This window comes from Globicephala melas, chromosome 8 (genome assembly GCF_963455315.2).
Source record: "Globicephala melas chromosome 8, mGloMel1.2, whole genome shotgun sequence".
In the NCBI taxonomy this organism is placed as follows: domain Eukaryota; kingdom Metazoa; phylum Chordata; class Mammalia; order Artiodactyla; family Delphinidae; genus Globicephala; species Globicephala melas.
In genome coordinates, this window is record NC_083321.1 from 82,071,219 (window position 1) to 82,090,158 (window position 18,940).

General features: G+C 36.0%; 1 protein-coding gene across 2 annotated transcripts in view; it reads right to left on the reverse strand.

The window, feature by feature from the left end:
* KBTBD3 (kelch repeat and BTB domain containing 3) overlaps positions 1 to 18,940 on the reverse strand; it is a 58,944-nt gene that overhangs the window by 16,280 nt on the left and 23,724 nt on the right. The window lies entirely within an intron of this gene.

Genomic DNA, 18,940 nt, shown 5'->3' on the forward strand with positions numbered 1-18,940 from the left:
TACTTCTTAAGTCACCTGTAAAACTGTTTATAAAATTACATGTTTTTCCTCCTTTTCTAATAACTATAAAATCATATATCTTCCCAGGGGTATGATGTAATATGAAACAGAAGAAGGAGTAGGGCTTTAGAAGAGGATAAGACTTGAGTTCCAATGCTGGCTCAGCAATATACTTGTGATACATTTGAGGCAAGTAACTTCTGATCTTTGATTCTCATTTTCTTCATTTGTAAAATAAGGATAAACTTTACCTATCTAGTTGTGTTATTGAGAAGATTAAAAATAATAAATAGTTTAGCATTTACTATGTGCTAAATAAATGAAAGTTAGTACTTATTTTCTATTAGAAAGTTAACATAAAAGCCAAAGAAATCATTTAAATGACATTAATCAAAATGTTTACATTTAAAAGGTGGTAGGGGGAGGGACAGCAGAAACAGTTCTCTAATAATTCCTAGGGCTTAAGAGGAAAGCTGAACATAAGAGCTATCATTGCAAAGTAGTTTTATATGGAGTATCAGGATCAATAAAAAGAAGAGACAACTGGTGGAGACTTGAGCCAGCCTCCTCTTTCTGACTCCATAATGATAGAAAGGAATACTTAAAGGGACTAGCCAGGGAGTATTTATACTACACAAGGGGTAGTATAACAGAGCAGGTAACCAGCGTGATATACACTAGATAGACATGAGTTAGTGCTGTGAAAAGGATCAAAGCATCTTCTCAACAACACAATGAGGCCAGGGTGTTACTCCTGGTCTATTTCTCAAGTCTAGCAATGGGCTACAGCATCAATAATCTGTAACAGCAATATAGGGTCTCTCCATGGCCTGCCTCAAAGAATCACAGAATTGGTTGAAAGACTCAGTCCTTATCACCTACACACCCATTGGAACTGCTCCGAATTCTCATCCATTTAAAGATACGTATTTAAATCCTTCTTTATTAGAGGAAGTTAGATACTGAAGATGGAAAAATAAATTTATCTCCTATAAGCTTAGATTCGTCTGGGTTTTTAAAAGTTCCCTCAAAGTTTAGGATTACAGGTGTTGACAAGGATTTTTGATCCACAGGGGACAATCTACAGCAGAAATTACTACCCTGACTTCTAAGCCGTCTAATCAGGGAGAGATGAAGGAAACGATTTGGGTAGATACTGAATACTTGTTTCATAATACTTTCATTCTGTATGTGATTGATTACGTATGTGTGTGTATACATAAAATTTTTTTCTACAACTTAATTTTAAAATACATTCTTATTGGACATTTAAGGGTACCTCTACTTTCCAATTCTTTAATGTGGTCATAATTACCACTGGAAACTACCAAAATTTAAGTAATATCATGTTGGTTTTCCCCCGCCATAATTCTATTATTTTTCTATTTCTCATCTAGATGAACGGCCACTACACTTCCCAAGCTGGACACTTGGAAGCCGTCTTTCACCAACCATATACATCCATTTTAAAACCACTTCTCTTCATCCCTACTGCTATTCTTTTAGTTTAAGCTCTCATCATTCTCACTTGAATTGCCCCAACAGCCTTAACACTGATCTTTCTTATTCTATAAACTTTTATTTAAAATCTTCTGGGTTTCAAACCTGTGCATACATTTGGGAATATAAAGATAAATGAGGCACAGAATCCCTGCTCTTACAGGTTTATAGGCTAGTGGGGAAAGAAATAAGTAAACTGTATAAGGGTCATAATAGAGATATGAGCAGTGTTATGGAAGCATAGAGGAAGGACAACATTCAGACTTGCTTTCAGGGGTGGAAAGGACAAAACAGAGAGGGGAGGAGGAGGATTGAGGAAGCCATCCTGATGAGTACAGTACTTGAGCTGTTAAAAAAGAAAAAAGAAAAAAAAGGAAAATGGTTACCAAAGGTGAGAAAGACATTTCCAAGAGAAAAAATTAATTTATAAATGCAAAGGCATGGATAAGAGTTATTACGGCCCCTTTGGAGAAATACAAAGTTGAGGACAGGGGATAGGGTAAAAAAAGCTTAAGTAGTAAATAGGGAATGGCTCATGCAAAGTCTTACATACCATGCAAGGGGGCTTGGGTTTCATTCTATTGGTAATGAGGAATATTTAGAAAACTTTTAAGGAGTGGCATTATACCACTGGATTTACAGTTTAGAAATATCATTCTGCTAAGAATATAGCAGTGAGTAACAAAGATGTGGCTCCTATCCTCATGGAGCTTACTATCTAATGGGACAGATATGCATGTTCACTGGCACTGGTAATGAGAATATCAACTTTAAAAAATCCAAACACTTTTTCTTAATGAAAAACAAATTTAATTTTGTTAAGCCACTGAGATGTAGCTATTACAACAAATAGGATTATCTTAATTGATGAATATTAATTTTAATCCCAGCAACTCAATAAACACATTTATTAATCTAAATATTTATCTGTTGATTCTCTCGTGTTTTCTGCATAAAAATTACATATTTGTAAATACTAAGGTTGCTTTTCTTTCCTATTTTTTACCAATTTTATTTCTTTTTTTGTACTACAGTAGTAGCTAAGACCTCCTGTACAACGTTGAATAAAAGCAACATGGTTTGCAATACGTTTAAATATCACTGTATGTGTATATATAATTTATACCTAATTATTTATACCAAGTTATAATACATACATAAATAATTTGGACCTTGGATTAAGTCAGTTACTGAGGCTCATAGTTCACAGATAAGAAGTGAAACCAACGATAAATGTACATTGTAATTTTTATTTCTATAACTAGTAATGTAAGTAAAATGGCTTTATTTGAAATTTTCAAGTATCAACTAATACATCAGCATTACACACAGGTATTCACTTTTGTAAAGTGGTTAAAAGTTAAAGCCCTCCATGTTTACTCTATGTAGAATGGTCAAGCAGAGAAGCTGAAATGTCCTATTTTGTCAATTTGGCTTGAGTGAATTTCTACATGGAGACTTTACTTAATCAACGATTATAAGCACAATCAAAGAGAAAGGGCGTGTTAGTTTCTGCTTTATAACAAAGTGAATCAGTTGGAACAGTTCTCAGACCTTTCTGAGATGCTCTTCCCAGGTTATAATCCTCAAATTTGGCTCAAATAAAATTTTGCATTTCTTTCTTAAAAAAAAAAAAAAAGAGAAAGGGCACTGGAAAATATATGAAAGGGGAAGAGGGATATGATCCACAAGATAACTAAAGCCATTGAAATTAATAAAAATCAATCAAGGAAAGTAAGTAGAATTAGCAGAGAAGAGGGCCAAGGATGGAACACCAAGGATAACTAATCTTAAGGGATAGACAATTTAAGTTGAAGAATTATTTATGCAGCATCTGCTACATACCAGGTGATGGTCTACACAAACTGAAAATATAATGGAAAATACAATCTGTAGTAGATACAGGTGAAAAAGTTCTACAGCTGAGAAAAAACTCACAAAGAACAGGAAGAGAAATGCAAGAAAATTAGGAAAGATGGTGGAAGCCAAAGGAAGAGAATTTCAAGAATGAAGCAGTTCCCATATTATCAAAAGCTGAGAGAGATTAGGTAAGGTAAGGACTGAAGTCACCGATGATTTGAGGGTGGGGTGGGGAGAGGCCAGATTACAGTGGTTTTAAGAGGGAATAATGAACAAATTTGTATAAATTTTTCTTTTAAGTTCAGTGAGGTTGGGACTAGAGGTGCAATTCTAAGAAATATTGTTTTGCTTTAGATGGGAGAAATTTGAGCATGTTAATACACTGACAAAAAAGGGGAGATATGGAGGGAAATTTTTGATAATGATTACAACAATCTAAATTAAGCACTTACATCCCTATCAAAGCGAATCATTTTGGACCTTTAAAGCAACAAATCAGAGAACAATACTATATGGCAAAACTTTCATTTCTGTTAACAGGTAAACACTGATAAGCAAATGAATGGTTAGAGACTCAATTTTCATAGTTTATCTGTGATATAACAAACCTGAAAATATTAGAATTTATAAGTAATTTATAAAGCTATTTCATTCAATGCTCATAATCCTTTAAGATTAGTATTAATAATGACTTTTTCAAAATGGGAAATTGAGGCTGAGATTAAACAATAAGGTGTAAGACACAAAACTAACAGAAACATGCTTGTTTCACTCAAAGTCCATGCTCTTTTCAATACTATTCTGACCCTGGATTTTAATATCAAATGAAAGCTCAGAAAGTAATTTTAGTGCTCAAAAGATCCAACCATAAATGTACTGGTCAAAACTTACCATGACAATTTAAGATCATTCTGAATAAGAAAGACATATATGACAAAAATAAGAGCTAACATTTATAGAGCCAGTACCATGTGTTAGGTACTGGGCCATGGGTCTCACACAGCATTTAATTTAATTCTTATAAATATTACTCCTATAAAAAATGAGACCTCTGCTTTAGTAAAGTAGAGTAGACATACTTTTCCCTGTATCTCCTGCTAAGCACAACTAAAAACCCTGGACATATATAAAAATATATCTCACAAACATACAGAGCCTGTGAGAAGTGGAGAGAAACAGGCAGGCTGGCTAGTGAACTTCAGACCCAAGGAACAAGACAGTGATGAGTTCCTTGGGTTTTATTTTTGCCTAATATATCATAGATAGTGAAGAAGCTGACAACACTGAACACCAATGGGCACACACATAAAGAGATCCAAGAAAAACATGATCTCTTTAGGCAAAGGACCAGGAAAAAGAGCAACCTAGCAAGACAAAAGTTTTGACAAACACCACAAAAAAACTGGGGCTCTATACCACCAATGTCAGCAAAAGTGGAATGGAGAGCCAAGAATTCCACCCTTGCCAGACTGTAATGAGGTGCCTCAGCTCTCCTCCTCCCATTCCCCCAAAGGAATGCTGTTGGTGAAGGCTGAGTGGGGAGTCAGGACATTAATCATTTCTGGGTGGTAACAAGTGGCCACCAACAACCCCCCCAATCAGTGGCAATCATGTGGCATGTGGGGAGCCTGACCTTCTACCCCCACCTGGCAGTAACATGGCATTCCACCCCCTCCTGGCTGGAGTAGAGTCAGAGGCCAAGTAAAGAATCAGGACTTCCACTACCGATTAGCAGCAACAAGGCCATCCCCAATGATGTCACTGGAGACCACGTGAGGAGCAATAACAAGGTGCCTCTTGTTATCAGCGGATAATATGAGGCTGAGATTGGTATCAGAGGATGCAGAGAGGGGAGCCTAAACTTCTAATTCTGTCCAGCAGTAGAAAGGAGCCCTTCCTCTCCTAGGTATCAACAGAGGTATAGTGGAAAGTCTGGACTTCCTTCTCAACCTGGCAGCAATGAGGTGGTAACCTAAACCGAAAAGAGCAGTGTTAAAAAAAAACCCCACTAAAATACAAGATTTAAATAAGATCTAGAGTCTTATATAATACTCAGTAGAGCTAAGAACCAGGAATATATCAAATTAAATAAGAAAAAACAATCAACAGACATCAACAGTGAGATGACACTGATGTCAGAATTATGTGCCAAGAATTTTAAGCAGCCATCACAGAAAAACCTCAGTGAGCAATTACAAAGTATATATTATATACATGCACATATATATATTATATACAGTTGTCCCTTGGTAACCACAGGGGATCGGTTCCAGGACACTCCTCCCCATCCAATACCAAACCCCTCAGATGCTTAACTCCCTTATATTAAATGGCTGGCATAGTACGCTCAGTCCTCTGAATGTGCAGATGTGGAACCTACAGATATGGAGGGCTGAATGTATACATGTACATATGTAAGTGATGTAATCCTAGAACAATCTCTAAAGCATCTATACAAAGAGATACACCCAGAATCATTATAACAGAATGAAAACGGAAAATGGAATCCTAAAAAAGGTTCAAGTAACCCAAAGGAGGCAGAAAAAAGAAAAAAGAGAAATTAAAAACAGAATAAACAGGGCTTCCCTGGTGTCGCAGTGGTTGAGAGTCCACCTGCCAATGCAGGGGACACGGGTTCGTGCCCCGGTCTGGGAAGATCCCACATGCCACGGAGCGGCTGGGCCCATGAGCCATGGCCGCTGAGCCTGTGAGTCTGGAGCCTGTGCTCTGCAACAGGAGAGGCCACAGCAGTGAGAGGCCCGCATACCGCAAAAAAACCCCCAAAAAACAAAAAACCAGAATAAACAGAAAACAAACAACCAAAAAGCAAACTTCAGTACTAACATATTCAATAACTGTACTAAATGTAAATGGTACACACACACACACACACACACACACACACATACATACACACGTACCAATTAAAAGACAGAGATCAGCAGAATAGATTTAAAAAAAAAATAACCCCAACTTTATACTTCTTAAAAGTAACTCACTTCAAACAGAATGATATAAGTAGGTTGGAAGTCAAAAGATAGAGAAAGATATACTATATAAGCATGAATTAAAAGAAAACAGGTGTGGCTATATTAATATCAGGTAAAGTAGACATCAACAAAGAAAAGTATCAGGGACAAAGAGATATATCACATAATGTCAATCCAGCAAGAAGACATAGCAAACCTAAATGTGTACATATCAAACAAAAGAGGTGCAGTAATGGGAAGCAAAAACTGATAGACCTGAAAAGAAAAACAGACAAATGCATTTATTATAGCTATAATGCTAGAGACCTGAATGTCCTCTCTAAAATTAATAGAACAAGAACACAATAAATCAGCAATGATACACAAGAACTCAATAACACCAGCAACCAACAGAATCTAATCAACAGAATACACATGATTTTCAAGTGCCTATGAAACATATAGCAAAAGTGACCATATCCTGACCTACCCTTAAATGATTTAAAAGAATTGAAGGCACACAGATTATGTTATGTGGCCACAATGAAATGAGACTAGAAATCAATTAAGAGAAAGGTTAACACTAAAATCTGAGGGGGCAGAGTCAAGATAGCAAAATAGGAGGACACAGAGTTCACATCTCCTTACAACTAGGGCAACTACCAGGCACTTGTGAGGGGCCACGGACACCGAAGGGGATGGGAAGAACCCCCAAGTAACCAGGTAGGACGTGGCGTGGGGGAGAAGAAATGGAGGCAGGATGGGATGGATGCCCCTGTGGGGCGGCTGGGGGAGGGGTTCCCACATCTAGAGTGGCCCACCCACAGTGAGGAGAGCAACGGGGATGCAGAGAGACCCTTGGGAGATTGGAGGATCAGAAAGGAACAAAGCCAGTGTTTCCCCCGCCCACCTGGGCCATACGGAGCCGGCTGAGGTCTTGGGCCTGATCCTCTGCACTCCAAGGCCACCACTGGCTGTGCAGAGCCCAAACCCTGCCCCTGCACTCTAATCCACGCTCTGAGGCCCCCTCCAGCCATGTTGTCCTTTCCGGCTGTGCAGGTCCTGAGCCTAGGGGCCTGCCCCCACCTTAAACCCCCACCACCACCTAAGGTCCTTGACCCAAGCCAAGGCTTTTTCCAGCCCCTTTTTCTTTTCTTCATTTTTTTCTTTTTTTTTTTTTAAACGTTGTGGTTCTGTTTACCTTGTGATGGTATCATTTATATTTTTATTTTTTCTATTAAGTCTTTCATTTTTCTAATTTTATTTTATCTTTTACTCTTTGTGATTGTTCTGCTCCTTTTGGTTTCTTCCCTGCCTCTTTTTTTTTTTTTTCCTGTTTTGGTTCTGTTTTACCTTGTTGTTGTTGTTTCACTTATATTTCTAGTTTTTCCAATATATTTTTTATTTTTCACTTTATTTTTTATTCTTCGATATCATACTTTTTTTTTCTTCTTTTTTTTGCCACGCCACACGGCTTGCAGAATCTTGTTTCCCAGGCTGAGGGTCGGGCCTGAGCTGCTGAGGTGGGGATAACAAGTCCAAACCGCTGGACTAACAGAGAACCTCAGACACCAGGAAATATTAATCAGAGTGAGATCTCCCGGAGATCCTCACTTCGGCACCAAGACCTCACTCTACCCAACTGCCTGCAAACTCCAGTGCTGGACACCTCAGGCCAAACAACCAGTAAGACAGGAACAAAGCCCCACACATTAAAAAAAATGAGTTGACAAAAAAATGTGTTACAGATGAAGGACCAAAGTAAAAACCTACAACACCAAATAAATGAAGAGAAAATAGGCAACCTACCTGAAAAGAAATTCAGAGTAATGATACTAATAAAGATGATACAAAATCTCAGAAATAGAATGAAGGCATGGATTGAGAAAATACAAGAAATGTTTAAAAAAGACCTAGAAGAACTAAAAAACATAAAACTGTGATGAACAACACAATAACTGAAGCAAAAAAATACACTAGAAGGAATCAACAGCAGAATGAGAAAGAAGAACAAATAATGAGCTGGAAGATAGAATGGTGGAAATAACTGCTGAGGAGCAGAATAAAGAAAAAAGAATGAAAAGAATTGAGGACAGTGTCAGAGGCCTCTGGGACAACATTAAACACACAACATTCGAATTATAGGGGTTCCAGAAGAAAAAGAGAAAGAATCTGAGAAAATATGTGAAGAGATTATAGTTGAAAACTTCCCTAACATGGGAAAGGAAATAGCCACCAAAGTGCAGAAACTGCAGAGAGTCCCATACAAGATAAACCCTAGGAGAAACCACCAAGACACATATTAATCAAACTAACAAAAATTAAACACAAAGAAAAGATATTAAAAGTAGCAAGGGAAAAGCAACAAATAACGTAAAAGGGAATCCCCATAAAGTTATCAGCTGTTTTTTCAGCAGAAACTCTGCAGGCCAGAAGGGAGGGTCAGGATATTTTTAAAGTAATAAAAGAGAAAAACCTACAACAAAGATTACTCTAACCATCAAGGATCTCATTCGGATTTGATGGAGAAATCGAAAGCTTTAGGGATAAGCAAAAGCTAAGAGAATTGAGCACCACCAAATCAGCTTTACAACAAATGCTAAAAGAACTTCTCTAGGCAGGAAACACAAGAGAAAAAGAAGAAAAGGACCTACAAAAACAAACCCAAAACAATAAAGAGAAAGGTAATAGGAACATATATATCTATAATTACCTTGAATGAAAATGGATTAAATGCTCCAACCAAAAGACATAGACTGGCTGAATGGATACAAAAATAAGACTTGTATATATGCTGTCTATAAGAGATCCACTTCAGACCTAGGGACACATACAGATGGAAAGTGAGGGGATGGAAAAAAGGTATTCCATGCAAATGGAAACCAAAAGAAAGCTAAAGGAGCAATACTCATATAGACAAAATAGGCTTAAAAGTAAAGAATGTTCCAAGAGAAAAGAAAGGACACTATGTAATGATCAAGGGATCAATCCAAGAAGAAGACGGAATAATTATAAATGTTTATGCACCCAACATAGGAGCACCTCAATACCTAAGGCAAATACTAACAGCCATAAAAGGGGAAAATGACAGTAACGCAATAACAGTGGGAGACCTCAACACTCCACTTACACCAATGGACAGATCATCCAGACAGAAAATAAGGAAACACAAGCTTTAAATGACACAATAGACCAGATAGATTTAATTGATACTTATAGGACATTCCAGGTGAAAGCAACAGAATACACTTTCTTCTGAAGTGCACACAGAACATTTTCCAGGATAGATCACACCCTGGGTCACAAATCAAGCTTTGGAAAATTTAAGAAAATTGAAATCGTATCAAGCATCTTTTCTGACACCAATACTATGAGATTAGAAATCAATTATAGGAAAACAACTGTAAAAAACACAAACTCATGGAGGCTAAACACTGCACTGATAAATAACCAAGAGATCACTGAAGAAATCAAAGAAGAAATAAAAGAATACCTAGAAACAAATGATAATGAAAGCACAATGAACCAAAACCTATGCGATGCAGCAAAAGCAGTTCTAAGAGGGAAGTTTATAGCAATTCAATCTCACCTCAAGAAACAAGAAAAATCTCAAATAAACAATCTAACCTTACACATAAAGCAACTAGAGAAAGAAGAAGAAAGAAAACCCAAAGTTAGCAGAAGGAAAGAAATCATAAAGATGAGAGTAGAAATAAAAGAAATAGAAATTAAAAAAATAACAGCAAAGATCAATAAAACTAAAAGTTGGTGCATTGAGAAGGTAAACAAAATTGATAAACCGTTAACCAGACTCATCAAGAAAAAAAGAGAGAGGACTCAAATCAATAAAATTGCAAAAGGAGAAGTTACAACTGACACCACAGAAATACAAAGGATGATACGAGACTACTATAAGCAACTATATGCCAATAAAATGGACAACCTGGAAGAAATGGACAAATTCTTGGAAAAGTACAACTTTCCAAGACTGAACCAGGAAGAAATAGAAAATATGACCAGACCAATCACAACTAACGAAACTGAAACTGTGATTAAAAGTCTTCTAACAAACAAAAGTCCAGGACCAGATGGCTTCACAGGCGAATTCTACCAAATATTTAGAGAACAGCTAACACCAATCCTTCTCAAACTCTTCCAAAAGACTGCAGAGTGAGGAACACTCTCAAACTCGTTCTACAAGGCCATCATCACCCTAATACCAAAACCAAAGATATCACACACACAGAAAAATTACAGGCCAATATCACTGATAAACATAGATGCAAAAATCCTGAACAAATAAATACTAGCAAACAGAATTCAACAGCACATTAAAAGGATCATACACCAGGATCAAGTGGGATTTATCCCAGGGATGCAAGGATTCTTCAATATACACATATCAATCAATGTGATACACCATATTAACAAACTGAAGAATAAAAACCATATGATCATTTCGATAGATGCAGAAAAAGCTTTTGACAAAATTCTACACCCATTTATGATAAAAAAATTTCCAGAAAGTGGGCATAAAGGGAACCTACCTCAACATAATAAAAGCCAAATATGACAAACCCACAGTCAACATCATTCTCAATGGTGAAAAACTGAAAGCATTTCTTCTAAGATCAGGAACAAGACAAGGTTGCCCACTTTTGCCACACTTATTCAACATAGTTTTGGAAGTCCTAGCCATGGCAATCGGAGAAAAAAAAGAAATAAAAGAAAGCAAAATTGGGAAAGAAGTAAAACTGTCACTATTTGCAGATGACATGATACTATACATAGGAAATCCTAAAGATGCCACCAGAAAACTACTAGAACTCATAAATGAATTTGGTAAAGTTGCAGGATACAAAATTAATGTACAGAAACCTCTTGCATTCCTGTATACTAACAACAAAAGATCAGAAAGAGAAATTAAAGAAACAATCCCATTTACCACTGCAACAAAAATAATAAAATATCTAGGAATAAACCTACCTAAAGAGACAAAAGACCTGCACTCAAAAAACTATAAAACACTGATGAAAGCAATCAAAGATGACAAAAACAGATGGAGAGATATACCATGTTCTTGGATTGGAAGAATCAATATTATGAAAATGACTATACTACCCAAAGCAATCTACAGATTCAATGCAATCCCTATCAATTACCAATGGTATTTTTCACAGAATTAGAGCAAAAAATTTTACAATTTGTATGGAAACACAAATGACTCTGAACAGCCAAAGCAATCTCGAGAAAGAAAAGTGGAGCTGGAGGACTTCAGACTATATTAAAAGCTACAGTAATCAAGACAGTATGGCACTGGCACAAAAACAGAAATATGCATCAAAGGTATAGGATAGAAATCCCAGAGATGAACCCACGCACCTATGGTCACCTAATCTATGACAAAGGAGGCAAGAATATACAATGGAGAAAGACAATCTGTTCAATAAGTGGTGCTGGGGAAACTGTACAGCTACATGTAAAAGAATGAAATTAGAACACTCCCTAACACCATACACAAAAATAAACTCAAAATGTATTAAAGACTTAAAGGTAAGACCAGACACTATAAAACTCTTAGAGGAAAACATAGGAAAAACACTCTTTGACACAAATCACAGCAAGATCTTTTCTGACCCACCTCCTGGAGTAATGAAAATAATAACAAAAATAAACAAATGGGACCTAATGGAACTTAAAAGCTTTTGCACAGTAAAGGAAGCCATCAACAAAATGAAAAGACAACCCTCAGAATGTCAGAAAATATTTGCAAAGGAAGCAACGGACAAAGGATCAATCTCCAAAATATACAAACAGCTCAATAACAGAATAACAAACAACCCAATCAATAAATGAGAGGAAGACCTAAATAGACATTTTTCCAAAGAAGACATACAGATGGCCAACAAACACCTGAAAAGTTGCTCCACATCACTAATTATTAGAGAAATGCAGAACAAAACTACAATGAAGTATCACCTCAGACCAGTCAGAATGGCCATCATCAAAAAATCTACAAACAATAAATGCTGGAGAGGATATGGAGAAAAGGGAACCCTTTTGCACTGCTGGTGGGAATGAAAATTGATACAGTCACTGTGGAGAACAGTATGGAGGTTCCTCAGAAAACTAAAACTAGAACTACCATATGACCCAGCAATCCCACTACTGGGCATATAACCTGAGAAAACCATAATTCAAAAAGATACAAGTACCCCAATGGTCACTGCAGCTGTATTTACAATAGCCAGTATGTGGAAACAACCTAAATGTTAATCGACAGATGAATGGATAAAGAAGATGTGGTACATATATATGTAATGGAATATTACTCAGCCATAAAAAGGAACGAAATTGGGCCATTTGTAGAGACGTGGATGGACCCAGAGTCTGTCATACAGAGTGAAGTAAGTCAGAGTAAAACAAATATCGTATATTAACGCATATATATATGGAATCTAGAAAAATGGTACACACGAACCTATTTGTAAGGCAGGAATACAGATGCAGACGTAGAGAATGGAAATGTGGACGGGGGAGAAGGGGAGGGTGGGATGAACTGGGAGATTAGGTGTGACATAAAAACATTACAATGTGAAAAACAGATAGCTGGTGGGAACCTGCTGCATAGTACAGGGAGCTCACCCTAGTGCTCTGTGATGACCTAGACAGGTGGGACTGGGGAATGGGGAGGGGGTCCAAGAGGAAGGGGATATATTTATACACACAGCTGATTCACTTTATTGTACAGCAGAAATGAACACAACATTGTAAAGCAATTATACTCCAACCAAAAAAAATTTAAATAAATAAAAATTAAAATCTCCACGCACCTGGAAATGAAGTAACACATTTGTTAACAATTCATGAGGCAAGGAGAAAGTCTCAAGGGAAATTTTTAAAAAATACATTGAATTGAATGAAAACGAAAACACAACATACTTAAATGTGTGGGATGTAGCTAAAACAATGCTGAGAGAAAACTTTATCTCAGGAAATGATTACATTATGCAAGTATAAAGGTCTCAAATCAATCACCTAAGCTCCTGCCTCAAGAAAACTAGAAAAAGAAGAGCAAAATAAACTCAATGTAGTCAAGAGAGAGAAAATGATACATAGCAAATTATCTATGAAATTAAAATTTTTAAAATGCAGAGAAAATCAATGAAACAAAGAGCTTATTCTTTGAAAAGTTCAATAAAGTAGACAAACCTCTAGCAAGACTGACAAAGAATAAAAGAGAGAAAACACAAATTATTAATATCAGGAGTGAAACAAGAGAATTACTACAGACCTTGAAAACATCAAAAGGATAAAGGAATACTATAAACAACTCTATACATAACAATTTGATAGTTCAGATGGAATAGACTAATTCCACAAAAAACACATTACCACAACTCACTCAAGATAAAATATAAAATTTGAATAGTCATGTTACTATTAAATAAATTAAATTTACCAAATGTTTAAAGTATGAATATCAATCTATACAATTTCATCCACAATATAAAACAGGAGGGAATACTTCCCAACTAATTTTATTAAGTGAGTTTTACTGTAGCACCCCAAAGACACTACTACAAAAATAAAAAAGACAAATATGATGTAAAAATTATTTCAAAAATTATCAAAAATAGTTCAGCAATAAATAAAAGAAATTATATACTACAACCATATCCAGGGATGTAAGAGTAGTTCAATATTCAAATATCAATATAAACCACCATGAAGGATGCTATGAAAGAAAAAATCATATGATCACATAAACACAGAAAAAGCATTTAAAAATCCAACACGTATTAACAAGAAAAACTCTCAGCCAACAATGAATAGAGAAGAGCTTCCTCAACTTGATAAGGAACATCTACAATAAAACCTATTGCTAACACTACACTAAATGGTAAGAGACTGAATACCTTCACTCTAAGATGAGAAAAATGACAAGGATATCCACTCTTACCACTGCTTTTCATCACAGTACTGGAAGCTCTAGCCAGCACACCAAGGCAAGAAAATCCTGTACAAAGCATACATATTGGAAAGAAAGAAATAAACTGTCTCTATTTATAGGCTATAAAATTGTCTATGAAAAATCCCAGATAATCCATAAATATATATATATAGTAAGTTCAACAATGCCACAGGATATAATATTAACATACAAAAATCAATTGTTTTTCTATAAAATAGCCTTGAACACATGGAAACCACAATTTAAACAATAATACCACTTACAATAGCAAGGGAGGGAGAGAGAGAAAGAGAGACAGAAAAATTCACAGGTATAAATCTGACAAAAATGTACAGGACTCGTACACTGCAAACTACAAAATGCTGATATAAGAAATCAAAGAAACCTAAATACATGGAGAGATATGCTACATTCATGAATTAGAAAAATCAACATAGTAAGTATGTCAATTCTCCCCATATTGATTATAGTAGTTTAATACAATTCCTATGAAAATTCCATAAAAAATTGTTTTGAGATAGAGATGTTTACTCTAAAACATATATGGGATGATAAGGAAAACAGAATAGCTGACGCAATTTTGAAAAATAATAATAATGTGAGAAGAATCAGTCTACCTGACTTAAAGGTTTACATAGCTACAGTAATCAAGACTGCCTGATACTGGTGAAAAGACTAATACATAGATCTGTGGAACAGAGAATATAACTAAGAAGTAGCTCCACTCAAGTAAAGTCAACTGATTTTTGACCAAAGTTCAAAGCAATTCAATGAATAGTACTAAAGCAAATGATATTGAAGCAAATGGACATCCACAGGCAAAAAAAATGAAAAAAGAACCTTGATCTAATGATCACACTTCATAAAAAAATTAACTCAAAATACATCATAAATTTAAATATAAAATGTAAAACTATAAAACTTTTAGAAGGAAGAAATTATAGGAGAAAATCTTTGTGACTAGGAGTCAGTCAATGAGTTCTTAGATATGACAGGAAAAGTATAATCCATGAAATAGAGAAAAAAATTGGTAGGTTGAATTTTACCAAAACTAAAAACTTTTCCTTTGTGAAAGACCATGTTAAGATAATGAAAAGACAAGATATGGGCTGGGAGAAAATATCTGTAAATGAAATCTGATAAAAGATTCATATCTAGAATATATAAAGAACTCTCAAAACTCAACAGTACAAAAACCCAAACAATCAATTAAGAAATAGGAAAAGGGCATGAAGAAATATTTCACCAATGAGAACATACAGATGGCAAATAAGCACATTAAGAGATGTTCAATATCATTAGTCATTAAAGGCATACTTCATTTTATTGCACCTCACAGATATTGTACTTTTGATGATTTGTGGCAACCCTGTGATGTCAGATGGCTGTTAGTATTTTTTAGAAATAAAGTATTTTAAAATTAAGGCATGTACATTGCTTTTTTAGACATAGTGCTATTGCATATTTAATAGACAATAATACAGTATAAACATAACTTTTATATGCACTGGAAAAACAAAAACTCCATATAACTTGCTGTACTGCAATATTTGCTTCATTGCAGAGGTCTGGACCAAACCCCCTATATCTCCGAGGATTCCACTATGAAAATGTAAAATTAAGTCCACAGGGAACTATTACTATTAGAATTGCTAATATAATATTAAAAATAATCACACCAAAAGCTTGAAAGGATTCAAAGACACTGGACCATTCATACATTGCTAGTGGAAATTATTTGGCAGTTTCTTAAAAAGCTGTTTAGTTTGTGTTTTCAAGACAGTGATCTCATTTGGCCAGGGAACTCAATGTGCAATTCTGCCTGATGTGAGGCCCAAACCATGAGCTTGCTGGCTTTTTTTTTTAATATCTTTATTGGAGTACAATTGTTTTACAAGGTTGTGCTAGTTTCTGTTGTACAACAAAGTGAATCAGCTATAAGTATACATATATTCCCATAACCCCTCCCTCTGGGGCTCCCTCCCATCCTCCCCGTCCTACCTCTCTAGGTCATCACAAAGCATCAAGCTGATCTCCCTGTGCTATAAAGCAGCTTCCCACTAGCCTTCCATTCTACATTTGGTAGTGTATATATGTCAAAGCTACTATCTCACTTTGTCCCAGCTTCCCCTTCACCCCTCTGTGTCCTCAAGTCCGTTCTCTACGTCTGCGTCTTTATTCCTGCCATGTCACTAGGTTCATCAGTACCATATTTTTAGGTTCCACATATGTGCGTTAGCATATGGTATCTGCTTCTCTCTTTATGACTTACTTCACTCTGTATGACAGTCTCTAGGTCCATCCACCTCATTACAAATAACTCAATATCCTTCTTTTTCATGGCTGAGTAATATCCCATTGTATACATGTGCCACATCTTCTTTATCCATTCATCTGTTGATGGACATTTAGGCTGCTTCCATGTCCTGGCTACTGTAAATAGTGCTACAATGAACATTCTGGTACATGTATCTTTCCGAATTAAGGTTTTCTCAGGGTATATGCCCAGTAGTGGGATTGCTGGGTCATGTGGTAGTTCTATTTTTTTAGCTTTCTAAGGAAGCCTCACACTCTTCTCCACAGTGGCTTTATCAATTTACATTCCCACCAACAGTGCAAGATGGTTCCCTTTTCTCCACACCCTGTCCAGCATTGTTTGTAGATTTTCTGATGATGCCCATTCTAACTGGTGTGAGGTGATACCTCTATTGTAGTTTTGATTTGCATTTCTCTAATAATTAGTGATGTTGAGCAGCTTTCATGAGTTTGTTGGCCATCTGTATGTCTTCTTTGGAGAAATGGCTATTTAGGTCTTCTGCCCATTTTTGGATTGGGTTGTTTGTTTTCTTGATATTGAGCTGCATGAGCTGCTTGTATATTTTGGACATTAATCCTTTGTCAGTTGCTGTGTTTGCAAATATTTTCTCCCATTCTGAGGGCTGTCTTTTCATTTTGTTTATGGCTTCCTTTGCTGTGAAAAAGCTTTTAAGTTTCATTAAGTCCCATTTGTTTTTTTTATTTTTTATTTTCAATACTGTAGGAAGTGGGTCAAAATAGATCTTGCTGTGATTTATGTCAAAGAGTGTTCTGCCTATGCTTTCCTCTAAGAGTTTTATAGTGTCTGGCCTTACATTTAGATCTTTAACCCATTTTGAGTTTATTTTTGTGTATAGTGATAAGAAGTGTTCTAATTTCATTCTTTTACATGTAGCTTTCCAGTTTTCCAGCTCCACTTACTGAAGAGGCTGTCTTTTCTCCATTGTCTGTTCTTGCCTCCTTTGTCAAAGATAAGGTGACCATATGTGTGTGAGTTTATTGCTGGGCTTTCTATCCTGTTCCATTGATCTATATTTGTTTTTGTGCCAGTACCATACTGTCTTGATTACTGTAGCTTTCTAGTATGGTCTGAAGTCAGGGATCCTGAGTCCTCCAGCTCCGTTTTTCTTTCTCAAGATTGTTTTGGCTATTCAGGGTCTTTTGTGTTTCCATACAAATTGTACAGTTTTTTGTTCTGGTTTTGTGAAAAATGCCATTGGTAATTTGATAGGGATTGCATTGAATCTGTAGATTGCTTTGGGTAGTATAGTCATTTTCACAATGTTGATTCTGCCAATCTAGGAACATGGTATATCATTTTTGATTTCTTTCATCAGTGTTTTATAGTTTTCTGCATATAGGTCTTTTGCCTCCTTAGGTAGGTTTATTCCTAGGTATACTATTCTTTTTGTTGCAGTGGTAAATGGGAGTGTTTCCTTGACTTCTCTTTCTGAATTTTTGTTGTTAGTGTATAGGAATGCAAGAAATTTCTGTGCGTGAATTTTGTATCCTGCTACTTTACCAAATTCATTGATTAGCTCTAGTAGTTTTCTGGTAGCATCTTTAGGATTTCCTATGTATAATATCATGTCATCTGCAAACAGTGACAGTTTTACTTCTTCTTTTCCAATTTGGATTCCTTTTATTTCTTTTTCTTCTCTGATTGCCATGGCTAAAACTTCCAAAACTATGTTGAATAATAGTGGTGAGAGTGGGCACCCTTGTCTTGTTCCTGATCTTAGTGGAAATGCTTTCAGTTTTTCACCATTGAGAATGACCTTGGTTGTGAGTTTTGTCATATATGGCTTTTATTATGTTGAGGTATGTTCCCTCTATGCCCACTTTCTGGAGAGTTTTAATCATAAATGGGTGTTGAATTTTGTCAGAAGCTTTTTCTGCATCTATTGAGAGTATCATATGGTTTTTATCCTTTAGTTCGTTAATATGGTGTATCACATTGATTGATTTGCATATACTGAAGAATCCTTCCATTCCTGGGGTAAACCTCACTTGATCATGGTGTATGATCCTTTTAATATGCTGTTGGATTCTGTTTGCTAGTATTTTGTTGAGGATTTTTGCATCTACGTTCATTAGTGATATTGGTCTGTAATTTTCTTTTTTTCTGAACATCTTTGTCTGGTTTTGGTATCAGGGTGAGGGTGGCCTCATAGAATGAGTTTGGGAGTGTTCCTCCCTCTGTTGTATTTTGGAAGAGTTTGAGAAGGATGGGTGTTAGCTCTTCTCTAAATGTCTGATAGAATTCACCTGTGAAGCCTCTGCCCCTGGGCGTTTTTGTTGTTGGTAGATTTTTAATCAC